Source organism: Suncus etruscus, chromosome 13, assembly GCF_024139225.1.
Source record: "Suncus etruscus isolate mSunEtr1 chromosome 13, mSunEtr1.pri.cur, whole genome shotgun sequence".
Taxonomy (NCBI): domain Eukaryota; kingdom Metazoa; phylum Chordata; class Mammalia; order Eulipotyphla; family Soricidae; genus Suncus; species Suncus etruscus.
In genome coordinates, this window is record NC_064860.1 from 73,630,920 (window position 1) to 73,644,775 (window position 13,856).

The window sequence follows — 13,856 nt, forward strand, 5'->3', positions numbered from 1 at the left end:
AGGAAAGCTTATTATCCACTGTATTTTATCTGCAGTCACCTAATATTCTTTTGCCTGAGCCTGATAACATTTCATAATGTCACTATATTAGAAAATAAGTTTTTTGTGTTTTTTTTTTTTTTAAGTTTTGAGGTCACATCTAGAAATGCCCAGGTCCTATTGCTGACTCTGTGCTTAGAAGTGACCTCTTTTCAATCTGGAAACCTTATGCAGAACCACGGATTTAAATACAGTCAGCCACATTGCAAGGCAGGCAACATTACCTCCCTGGTGATAGGATATTATAGTGATAGATTGAATCAGGTCATTAAGGTGATCTTTAATCCATTCTTACAGATGTCCTTACAATAGGCAATTAGGACACACAGGAGTGGAATTTGTATCCAGAGAAAAAACGAACAAGTTTGGAAGAATGAAATAAAAACGTTTGAAAGCCAAGTAGAGGGGCCTAAGAGAAGCTAAATCTGCAGACACCTTATGCTGGACTCTAAGAGAATATATTTGTTGTTTGAGAAAACTTGCTGTGACATTTTATTATATGCCCTAGTTGTTCAATACAAAAATATAGTAAAAACATAATTACACTGTCTGCCTTTGATTAACCCTTAAAAACCATCACATATACATATACACTTTAAAATGCTTTTTACGCTCAATCTTTTTTTTTTACTGATTGTTAATATGAGAACTCATAATACTTACACTTAGCTGTATCTTTTATTCTGTGACTCCATTTACCCCACAAAATTCTAAATGTTAAAACTAAGAAATGTGGCTCCAACAATATCAGATTCTCCATTAAAAACCCCTTTAAGTACTCTTCACAAATATGTATTTATAATGATAATGGGTAAATACAAATAAATGATAGTTATTAATTATCAGATAATGCTTACGTCTAAAAACTAAACATGAATATGATTAAAATGTATATAATGCATTTATTTGAAGCATATATAGTTGTTTTGTTTTTCCAGGCTCCTCAACTAGCTCTGAAGCACTTAATATTTCTCAAGATAAGAATGATGTGCAGCTTAATCCTACTTGAGTATAGGTAAATAACATGATATTTATCTGATATTTCGGATTTATGTGCAGTCTGCTAAAAGATAGCAGAGCAGCCAGGATTCACAGAACTTTGTTTAGTCTGAGTTTCAAATAATTTATCAAATAATTAATATTCTTCTAAGCTTAAATAAATGCTAATATAGAGAAATAGTGTTAGACTATTACTAATTTTTTTGACAATGACTAATTTTTATTGCAAATTTATTTCTAAACATGAGATTTTTTTTTCTCTATAAAATATTCTGTCATTACCTGAACTGTTACTAGACTTCATGTTTCTATTTTATCTCTTATAGTAGTTTGTATTCTGCAATGTATATTTAATAAATACCAAAAGACATAAAATACTATGAGACTGTCATATGTGCATAATATATTATAGTAAAAACAAATGAGTAAGAAATATATAATAGACGTATCTATCATTGATGAGAATGTGTTTTGATAAGCAAGAGTTTTGACCAATTCAATCATGTATCCTTGTGGTATAAAATGGAAAAATACCAGAGTGTTGTTGCAAGTTTACTCAGAAGCCAATAAAATGCTTTATGATTCTAATAAATTAGTAAAGGATACAATTTAATCAGTTTATTTTGTTGGGACAGAAAAAAATAATGTTATATTAAATATTGATTTTGTCTTATCATCTTCTACACTTAGATATTATAGAAAAGAAATTTAAACAGTATTTTTTTTCCGTTTTGGACCACATCCAGCAGTGCTCAGGCATTAGTCCGGGTTCTATGTTCTGAAATTACTCCTGTCAGGCATATGGGACCAGATGGAATGCCAGTGATCAAACCAGGGTCTGCTGCATGCCAGGCAAAACTCCCTATACCTGCTATGCTGTATCTCTCTCTTCTCTCTCTCCCTCTCTCTTCTCTCTCTCCCTCTCTTCTCTCTCTCTCTCTCTCTCTCTCTCTCTCTCTCTCTCTCTGGCCCTAGATGTGAGTAAGCAGTATGTGTTTAAGTGCAGAAATAGAAAGCTTAAAATAAAGACTACTTGGAGAACTAAATTGATAGTTTTCATTTTACTCCAAAAAATTACGTTATTTTATTTTACTGTGTAAGTCATAAATTTCACTTGTTAAAGTGAAGAAACTGACAGATAATTTGGCTGTGGAAATATTCTGAAACAGTTCCAATAGAGATAAGAAGAAAAAAAATGACAGATAGATATGAAGATACTATATATACATGTATACATATCTATTTCTCCTTCCAGAAGTTTCATAAAACGTTTCTTGGCAAAGCTTACTTAGGTTTACAAGTCATAATTAAAACATAAAAAACAGGGGTCAGAGTGATAGTTCCACAAGGTACTTGCTTGCCTTGATGAAACCAGGAGACTGTTAAAACTCTTGGTAAGAAGCTTGCCACAAAGAATGGGGTGGGGGTGGGGGTTGAAGTTAATACAGAGAAAGAACACTATGATAATGATGTTAAAAATGACACTTTGGACAAGAACTGGTTCTTGAAACGATATAAAGTGATATGCATGATACTTCTTCAGTAACAATATTACAAACCAGTGTCTCAAAGAGAGAGGAGAGAAAGAGGGAGGGTGGGAGGGAGAGAGGGAGAGTGGGAGGGAGGGTGGGAGGGAGGGAATGGAGGGAGGGAGGAAGGGAAGAAGGGAGGAAGGAAGGAAGGAGGAAGGAAGGAAGGAAGGAAGGAAGGAAGGAAGGAAGGAAGGAAGGAAGGAAGGAAGGAAGGAAGGAAGGAAGGGAAGGAGGGAGGGAGGGAGGAAGGAAGGAAGGGAGGAAGGGAGGGAGGGAGGAAGGAAGGAAGGGAGGGAGGAAGGGAGGGAGGGAGGGAGGAGGGGAGGAGGGGAGGGAGGAGGAGATAGAGAGGAAAAGGGAAAGAAAGAAAAAAGAAAGAGAAAAAAGAAAGAAAGAAAGAAAGAAAGAAAGAAAGAAAGAAAGAAAGAAAGAAAGAAAGAAAGAAAGAAAAGAAGAAAGAAAGGAAGAGAAGGAAGAAGGAAGAGAAGGAAGGAAGGAAGGAAGGAAGGAAGGAAGGAAGGAAGGAAGGAAGGAAGGAAGGAAGGAAGGAAGGAAGGAAGGAAGGAAGGAAGGAAGGAAGGAAGGAAGGAAGGAGGAAAATGCCTGCCCTACTGGCGGGCAGGGGAGATGGATGGATGAGAGCGAAAGTTGTACATTGTGTGACTGAAACTCAATCATGAATAACTTTGTATCTTTGAAAGAAAAACTAATTGTATTATAAACATTCTTGTAATCATATGGTTTAAACTAAAAATAAATTAATAATCAGTAAATATTTAATCTGCATACCTGGGGTAAAATTTTCATCTTCTACAGCTCCTTTGATGTCCTGAGACCCACCAGGTACAGAACCAAAAGTTAGCTTTGAGATTTACCAGGCATGCCCTCAAACCAAAACAAAACAAAACAAAAGTCCTTATAATGTGTACACATTTTTTTTATTTTTTAACACATTGGATATCTATTTAAGCATTGAGCATATACAAGTTTATTAAGAAAAACTAAGTGAACACACAATTTTTGAGCCAAAGAAAACATATTCACTGTTTTTGGAAAATGCTTGCTTTCTTCATTATCAACAAACAAATGTTTTTTGAGGATTTACCCTGAGCAAAGATAAGAATGAGTATCTGAGTAGATGAAAACATCAGATTCAATATTTCAAAATAAGATACTGGTTTCTATCTACAGACAACAACCATTGCTATTTAGCTATTTGCTAAAGGACGCCTGAAACCTCCCAGTACTGCAGGAAGCTTAGAGAATGATTTTCCAGAAATAACTCCCCAAATATCACTACAGAATAGGCCTGCTTACCACCTTAGAGCATAGCAATTCCCAATGCCTGTTTCTACCCTAGACAGCAGCAAGAAGGAGTCACTTATCCCACAAAGCTCACTTCTAATTCAGTTCTCACATAGTTATTTCTGTTTTTAAAAATACACACACAGTGGCCTTAAGGACATATTTTTCTTGTTTAATTTGACTTAATGGGGAGATAATTAATAACCGAAAACTGGATAAATAGTGAAAAAAGAAATGGAAAAGAAAAGACAGTATTTAAAAAGTTTTGATTAGTCACAAATGGAAAATTTCTGCACAACACTAACTTGTATTTATTTCATTAGTACTGCCAGATTTTCACTTCCTAAGTGCTTTCACTATTTATGGAACATAAACATCTATAAAATTTTTGTAACTCTCTCTGGTTTTCAGAAAATATGAGACACAGAAAATCCTAGGGAACAGAAGTAAATGCCCCTACTCTAGGGTAAGTCATAAAATACTGTTTTCTATTATAAACTTTTTGTTGTTTTTGTTTTGAGCCACACCCATTATCACTCAGAAATTGCTCTTGCCTCGAGGGACCATACAGGATGCTGGGGATCAAACCTGGGTCCACCCTGAGTCAGCAGCATTCAAGGCAAATGCCCTGCCACAGTGCTACCACTCCGGCCTTCTATTATTAACTTTTGAGTAGTCTTAATTTAACAATATATTTTAGGGTCAGTTCTCTAACCAACAAGTGTTAGTAGAACTTCTAAATAAAAACTAAAGCACGTTTGATAACGTCAACACTTATGATTACATGTCTTGTCAGAAAATATCTATGTAAATTCAGCATTGTTTGCTTTTCTTGTGCAGGAAATTAAATGGCCATTATTTTTTTCTTGACAAACTCAAACATGCCCTTAGGATACTCTTTCCTATATATTCACAATAATATTGCTGGGTTTATATTTCAGTTTTTACTTTGAGGTCAAACTACCAGTAGTGATCAGGATTACTCTTAAAGAAGTAGCTCTGGAGACCATATGTGGTGCTGGGATTGAACCATGGTCAATCCCATTGTTGACCAGTTACTTTATACTGTGTCTCTGGTTCAAGCACAGCAATAATATTCAACAGTACTAGAAAATAAAATGTCTGGTTAGTGAAAAAAATAATTAAAACTTGTTCTCATATGAGTCATTTTGGAGAATCATTTAGAAAAATTCCTGGAGGATTATGGAAAATATAATCTCATGAAGAGAGAACTAACACACAGAAAGACTCCATCTTCTTTTAATTTTTCTTTTGTTCAATACATTTGAGAAAAAATTTATTAAGTAACTTCATTTTACTTGTTAGCTAGGTATTTGATAGGTATCAAATCCTGGTAGGTAGTCTTTAATGTCTATTCTCAAATCATCTGTAAAAGAATAGCAAACATTTACTTGCAAATTGTGTTATAGGAAATGCAAGTATAGTCAATTATGTATGAAGAAAGGCAATCATCAATACTTTATTCTTCACTGGGGATATGGAACTGTCATTAACTGTTGAAAATAAGTAGACTCTAGCAATCAAGGAGAACATGTCATATTGATCAAATAAATTTTGCTATCATATTATTTTTTTAGGTATTTCAGTATGGAAAATGTGGTAATGTCAGTCAAATATTAGTATAAATCCTCATTATGTCTCATTGATTTGAGCACTTCCATATCATTTTCAATCATATCTCATAGAATGAGACAGTACTTGAAATTAAAAAAGCAGAAACATAATTCTCTGAATCAATGGAGATTTATACTGATTTTACTGTTTAATATAAAAAAGAATAAAATTTGCTTTGAAGAGAGAAAACTCAGTAAAGAGTAGCTTCTTACCATCTTCAGTGATAATGGACAATTGAGTGTTATTGGAATAATATTCTCAATTAAGTACTTCTGTGGTAATGAGCATTTTGTGTTTAATGTAATTAAACTGTGGCATTGAGTAAAGGTCAAATTAAAGGAAGTGTAATCAAATAAAACTAAGACAAAGCAGGTAAGAATTATTTCCAGGGAATAGTAAAAGAATAAACATGTAAGATAATTAATTCAGCAGAAAAATATGCATAAACAAATAGACACATCTTTCATTAAAGGAGCAAAAACAGCGGTTTTCTGATTGCAAGTTCACAAAGAAAACAAAAGAGAAGTTATAGTTTCCAAAATGACAGTATATTCTTCCCAGAAGTCCTGCTAATCTCTGTATTGTTCCAATTTTAGTATATGTGCTGCTGAAGCGAGCACAGAATGACAGTATATTTAAGAGAAATTGCATTAAATTAAAAGGACATCTTGTAACTCTGAAATGTTCACTATTTATTCTACTATCATTCTTTCTTTTTTTTAAATTTATTTAAACACCTTAATTACATACATGATTGTGTTTGGGTTTCAGTCATGTAAAGAACACCACCCATCACCAGTGCAACATTCTCATCACCAATGTCCCAAGTCTCCCTTCGCCCCACCCGACCCCCGCCTGTACTCTAGACAGGCTCTCCATTTTCCTCATACATTCTCATTATTAGGACAGTTCAAAATGTAGTTATTTCCCTAACTAAACTCATCACTCTTTGTGGTGAGCTTCCTGAGGTGAGCTGGAATTCTTTCTGCTACCTCCAACTAGACTAAATATTTTGGATGTTTATGGCACATGATTCTGTTCAGTGACATTATTTATTTATATACCTATATAATACACAGCACATATATAGGTATATAATTATACCTATATATAGTATGTATAATACACATATATGTATATATACATGTATGTAGCTATGCTCAGAATCTCTATTGGCATTACACAGGAAAAAAATATATACTGTTGGGATCTACCTGGGGTTGCAGAGTGTAAGACAAGCACCCTAACTCCTTTCTTTTTCCCTTCCTCTCTCTTCCTGTTCTTCATACACAAGCATACACTATCAGATATCAGACCACATATATACACATAACCAAACACATAAAACTATGCCAATTTATGCTGTTATTCTGAAAGTTACATTTTAATATTTCTTTTGTAGAAAAATAACACTATACTTCCATGTCAATATTTTCAATGCTTTAATCAAAGATAAGCATGAAAATTAATTATAATAGCAAACATATTTATATTTATATAATAACAAATATATTTATATAAACACATTTATAAAATAAATTAATAGTTTCAGGTATTGATAACTCTAAGAAAGGTGCTAGGAAAATATGAAGTTCGTTATTATTGGTTAAGGTCCTAAAATTTTTTACCTAGAAATCTAAAAGTATTGTAAAATCAAAGATGATCTATTAGGGCTCCGGGAAATGAGCTTCTGAAAGAAGCCTAAAAATCTAGCATTTTGCTATTAATTTTGGATAAAATCACTTTACAAAGAAGTACAGCACGAGCATATGGAAAGAAAAATTCCAGTCATCTTGTACAACCATACTAAAAGTAAAGCTAGACTCTTGGAATCTAGAAATATTATTTGGAAAATCTTGTCATTCTACTCCTTGTAATAAATAGTACAAGACAAAGAGAAATGTAGGGCCTAGACAGACAAGGTGGAACGGTAGTCACGTTGAGTTTTCATTTTGTTTGCTCCTCCAGTTTATCTGAGTCTATGTCTAGATTTGGAAGATTTTTGTCCTTTAGAACCCCAGACCTTGTATGAACTTAGAAGTAGAAATAATAAATTAAGGTTGCAATATGGACTGTGGTAGAACAGACTATCAACATAAACCATATTTGTCCACTTATGTGAAGCTCCTAAAATATTGATTGGTTCCATCATATTTAACTAAAAAATCATGCTGAATGAGCAAACATTTATAGAAGAGAAAAACTGAAGGAAATGGAACAGCAGAATCTTGTATGACAAGGATAAATCAGCAAACCAACTCTATGGTAATTGCTACTTGCACTGAAAAATCAGTCACTCCCACTCTGAAGGGGCCTGCTTCCCCCTGCTGGAAGCATCCAAAAGCTACATTTACTCAGAAATTTTTTTCAGCCTTGTATCCATTTTGATGAATCAGTCACTACCATTGAATGCTAACTTCATTCATTGCTATTTTGTTTATTGAGCTAACACCATTGAATGTAAAATCATTGTGTATATATATACATATAAAATAAAATGATATAACTTGTCTAAGAAAAATCATCATAAAGCACCTCTTTCCTCATATGTATGCACAATTCTTATAACTTCTGCACATACAACTGTGATATGGTCCATGGAATTCTGAACCATAATTCATTTGATGGCACAATGACAAGGAATAAGAGAATTGTGTGATCTAATATTTAGAAGTAATCAGTTTGCCTTTCAAATGTGTTGCACATTTTACCTCCTCTCATAACCTGCAAACAAACAGAATGTTTAGTATCACAACAGATAGCTATTTCTATGTTCTTTCTCTAAATTTATTTAATATTTTGTTTGTTTTGACTTTTGGGCCAAACCAGTGACTTGCATCTCACTGTGTGTATATGCTGTCTGTATATGACTACATTACCTATAACTCAAAAAATTAAATTTTCTAAAACTATTTTGATGAAGCCATCAAAATGAATTCATCAATTTAATATTTTATGAACGAGATTAGGAAAGTGTCAGTATTTGGAACAAATTTTATAAACATTCAGTGACTGAATAGCTCCTGAAACTTCTGAATAAGTAACATCATAATTATGACTGGTAGTCATTTGGATGTTTTCCAGTTGTCATCAGGAAATGAGGTGTATCCTCAGGAAGATAATTAAAAGAAAATTGTGATATAATTTTCTAGGACAGTAATAAACACTCATACATAATGAATACTGAAGACAAATTGGTGCTTTGCAATTAAATTTATTTTCCAAACAGTTTGTTTCTCACTGAGTTTTGGAGAGTAAAATTTCTGAGTTGGAACTGATCTCTGGTGATTCAGGAAGAAAATACTTAACTTACTGGTTTTTAATGATTTGTGTTACCTGATAAAAAGACAATAGTTTTAAGTTGGGGGTCATTTAGTTAAAAATAAATTTTTATAAATCTGTGATCTAGCTTCAAAACATTACAAGTATGATGTTTTGTTTCCTTTAGACATTACTTGGTCAAACACAGTTTTTTTTTTAATGCATAATTTTTTTTTATTTAAACACCTTGATTACATACATGATTGTGTTTGGGTTTCAGTCATAAAAGGAACACCACCCATCACCAGTGCAACATTCCCATCACCCAAGTCCCAAATCTCCCTCCTCCCCACCCAACCCCCGCCTGTACCCTAAACAGGCTTTACATTTCCCTCATACATTCTCAATATTAGGACAGTTCAAAATGTAGTTATTTCTCTAACTAAACTCATCACTCTTTGTGGTGAGCTTCCTGAGGTGAGCTGGAACTTCCAGCTCTTTTCTCTTTTGTGTCTGAAAATTATTATTACAAGGGTGTCTTTCATTTTTCTTAAAACCCATAGATGAGTGAGACCATTCTGCGTTTTTCTCTCTCTCTCTGACTTATTTCACTCAGCATAATAGATTCCATGTACATCCATGTATAGGAAAATTTCATGACTTCATTCCTCCTGACAGCTGCATAATATTCCATTGTGTATATGTACCACAGTTTCTTTAGCCATTCGTCTGTTGAAGGGCATCTTGGTTGTTTCCAGAGTCTTGCTATGGTAAATAGAGCTGCAATGAATATAGGTGTAAGGAAGGGGTTTTTGTATTGTATTTTTGTGTTCCTAGGGTATATTCCTAGGAGTGGTATAGCTGGATCGTATGGGAGCTCGATTTCCAGTTTTTGGAGGAATCTCCATATCGCTTTCCATAAAGGTTGAACTAGACAGCATTCCCACCAGCAGTGGATAAGAGTTCCTTTCTCTCCACATCCCCGCCAACACTATTTATTCTCATTCTTTGTGATGTGTGCCATTCTCTGGGGTGTGAGGTGGTATCTCATCGTTGTTTTGATTTGCATCTCCCTGATGATTAGTGATGTGGAACATTTTTTCATGTGTCTTTTGGCCATGCGTATTTCTTCTTTGTCAAAGTGTCTGTTCATTTCTTCTCCCCATTTTTTGATGGGGTTAGATGTTTTTTTCTTGTAAAGTTCTGTCAGTGCCTTGTATATTTTGGAGATTAGCCCCTTATCTGATGGGTATTGGGTGAATAGTTTCTCCCACTCAGTGGGGGGGCTCTTGTATCCTGGGCACTATTTCCTTTGAGGTGCAGAAGCTTCTCAGCTTAATATATTCCCATCTGTTAATCTCTGCTTTCACTTGCTTGGAGAGTGCAGTTTCCTCCTTGAAGATGCCTGTAATGTCCTGTAGTGTTTTGCCTATGTGCTGTTCTATATATCTTATGGTTTTGGGGCTGATATCGAGGTCTTTAATCCATTTGGATTTTACCTTTGTACATGATGTTAGCTGGGGGTCTAAGTTTAATTTTTTGCAAGTGGCTATCCAATTGTGCCAACACCACTTGTTGAAGAGGCTTTCCCTGCTCCATTTAGGATTTCCTGCTCCTTTATCAAAAATTAGATGGTTGTATCTCTGGGGAACATTTTCTGAGTATTCAAGCCTATTCCACTGATCTGAGGACCTATCCTTATTCCAATACCATGCTGTTTTGATAACTGTTGCTTTGTAGTACAGTTTAAAGTTGGGAAAAGTAATTCCTCCCATATTCTTTTTCCCAATGATTGCTTTAGCTATTCGAGGGTGTTTATTGTTCCAAATGAATTTCAAAAGTGTCTGATCCACTTCTTTGAAGAATGTCATGGGTATCTTTAGAGGGATGGCATTAAATCTGTATAATGCCTTGGGGAGTATTGACATTTTGATGATGTTAATCCTGCCAATCCATGAGCAAGGTATGTGTTTCCATTTCCGTGTGTCCTCTCTTATTTCTTGGAGCAGAGTTTTATAGTTTTCTTTGTATAGGTCCTTCACATATTTAGTCAAGTTGATTCCAAGATATTTGAGTTTGTGTGGTACTATTGTGAATGGGGTTGTTTTCTTAATGTCCATTTCATCCTTATTACTATTGGTATATAGAAAGGCCATTGATTTTTCTGTGTTAATTTTGTAGCCTGCCACCTTGCTATATGAGTCTATTGTTTCTAGAAGCTTTTTGATAGAGTCTTTAGGGTTTTCTAAGTAAAGTATCATGTCATCTGCAAACAGTGAGAGCTTGACTTCTTCCTTTCCTATCTGGATTCCCTTGATATCCTTTTCTTGCCTAATCGCTATAGCAAGTACTTCCAGTGCTATGTTGAATAGGAGTGGTGAGAGAGGACAGCCTTGTCTTGTGCCAGAATTTAGAGGGAAGGCTTTCAGTTTTTCTCCATTGAGGATAATATTTGCCACTGGCTTGTGTTAGATGGCCTTCTCTATATTGAGAAAGGTTCCCTCCATTCCCATCTTGCTGAGAGTTTCGATCAAGAATGGGTGTTGGACCTTATCAAATGCTTTCTCTGCATCTATTGATATGATCATGTGGTTTTTATTTTTCTTGTTATTGATGTTGTGTATTATGTTGATACATTTACGGATGTTAAACCAGCCTTGCATTCCTGGGATGAAACCTACTTGATCGTAGTGGATGATCTTCTTAACGAGGCATTGAATCCTATTTATCAGGATTTTGTTGAGGATCTTTGCATCTGCATTCATCAGTGATATTGGTCTGTAATTTTCTTTTTTGGTAGCGTCTCTGTCTGGTTTAGGTATCAAGGTGATGTTGGCTTCATAAAAGCTATTTGGAAGTGTTTCTGTTTGTTCAATTTTATGAAAGAGTCTTGCCAAGATTGGCAGTAGTTCCTCTTGGAAAGTTTGATAGAATTCATTAGTGAATCCATCTGGACCTGGGCTTTTGTTTTTCGGCAGACATTTGATTACTGTTTTAATTTCATCAATGGTGATGGGGGTGTTTAGATATGCTACATCCTCTTCCTTCAACCGTGGAAGATTATAAGAGTCCAAGAATTTATCCATTTCTTCCAGGTTCTCATTTTTAGTGGCGTAGAGTTTTTCAAAGTAGTTTCTGATTACCCTTTGAATCTCTGTCATATCAGTAGTGATCTCTCCTTTTTCATTCCTGATACGAGTTATCAAGTTTCTCTCTCTCTCTTTCTTTGTTAGGTTTGCCAGTGGTCTATCAATCTTGTTTATTTTTTCAAAGAACCAACTTCTGCTTTCGTTGATCTTTCAGATTGTTTTTTTGAGTTTCCACTTCGTTGATTTCTGCTCTCAGCTTTGTTATTTCCTTCTGTCTTCCTATTATTGGGTCCTTTTGTTGAGCATTTTCTAGTTCTATTAGCTGTGTCATTAAGCTACTCAGGTAAGCTCCTTCTTCCTTCCTGATGTGTGCTTGCAAAGCTATAAATTTTCCTCTCAGTACTGCTTTTGCTGTGTCCCATAGGTTCTGAGAGTTTGTGTCTTGATTGTCATTTGTTTCCAGGAACCTTTTGATTTCCTCCTTGATTTCATCTCGGACCCACTGGTTATTGAGCATGAGGCTGTTTAACTTCCAGGTGTTAAAGTGTTTCTTCTGAGTCCCTTTGGAGTTCACAAATAATTTCAGAGCCTTGTGGTCAGCGAAGGTAGTCTGCAAAATTTCTATTCTCTTGATCTTATGGAGGTATGTTTTATGTGCCAGCATGTAGTCTATCCTGGAGAATGTCCCATGTACATTGGAGAATGTGTATCCAGGTTTCTGGGGATGGAGTGTCCTATATATATCCACTAGGCCTCTTTCTTCCATTTCTCTCCTCAGGTCTAGTATATTCTTGTTGGGTTTCAGTCTGGTTGACCTGTCCAGTGTTCACAAGGCCGTGTTAAGGTCCCCCACAATTATTGTGTTGTTGTTGATATTATTTTTCAGATTTGTCAACAGTTGTATTAAATATTTTGCTGGCCCCTCATTCGGTGCATATATGTTTAGGAGAGTGAATTCTTCCTGCTCTACGTACCCCTTGATTAATATAAAATGTCCGTCTTTGTCCCTTACAACCTTCCTGAGTATAAAGTTTGCATTATCTGATATTAGTATGGCCACTCCAGCTTTTTTATGGGTGTTGTTTGCTTGGATAACTTTTCTCCAGCCTTTTATTTTGAGTCTATGTTTGTTCTGACTATTCAGGTGCGTTTCTTGTAGGCAGCAGAAGGTTGGATTGAGTTTTTTGATCCATTTAGCCACTCTGTGTCTCTTAACTGGTGCATTTAGTCCATTAACGTTGAGAGAAAGAATTGTCCTGGGATTTAACGCCATCTTTATTTCAAAATTTGGTGTGTCTTTTGGGTAGTCTTGTCTTAGATTAGGTCTTTCAGTTTTTCTCTTAAGACTGGTTTTGTGTCTGTGAAGTTTCTGAGCTGTTTTTCGTCTGTGAAACCATGTATTCTTCCATCAAACCGGAAAGTGAGTTTTGCTGGGTATAGTATTCTGGGTGAAGCATTCATTTCATTCAGTCTTGTCACAATATCCCACCACTGCTTTCTGGCATTGAGCGTTTCTGGTGACAGGTCTGCTGTAAATCTCAGGGAAGCTTGCTTGAACATGATTTCCCCTTTTGATCTTGCTGTTTTCAGAATTCTGTCTCTATCTGTGGGATTTGTCATTGTGACTAGGATGTGTCTTGGGGTGGTTTTTCTGGGGTCTCTTTTGGTTGGTACTCTTCGGGCATGCAGGATTTGATCACATATATTCTTTAGCTCTGGAAGTTTCTCTTTAATGATGTTCTTGACCATTGATTCTTCCTGGAAATTTTCTTCCTGGGTCTCTGGGACTCCAATGATTCTTAAGTTGTTTCTGTTGATCTTATCATAGACTTCTATTTTCGTCTGTTCCCATTCTTTGACTAATTTTTCCATTGTCTGCTCATTTGCTTTAAGTTTTTTGTCCAATCTCTCCTGCTGTATGGAATTGTTATGTATCTCATCTTCCACAGCACCAAGTCTATTCTCAGCTTCTGATACCCTGCCCCAGAGCTTATCC

The 13,856-nt window shown here is 35.3% G+C and overlaps 1 non-coding gene across 1 annotated transcript; it reads right to left on the reverse strand.

Annotated features, from left to right (window-relative positions):
* Positions 1 to 6,028: 6,028 nt before the first annotated feature.
* Positions 6,029 to 6,130, reverse strand: LOC126026921 (U6 spliceosomal RNA). Its single transcript, XR_007502107.1, has one exon. It is a non-coding gene; the product is annotated as a U6 spliceosomal RNA (small nuclear RNA).
* Positions 6,131 to 13,856: the final 7,726 nt, after the last annotated feature.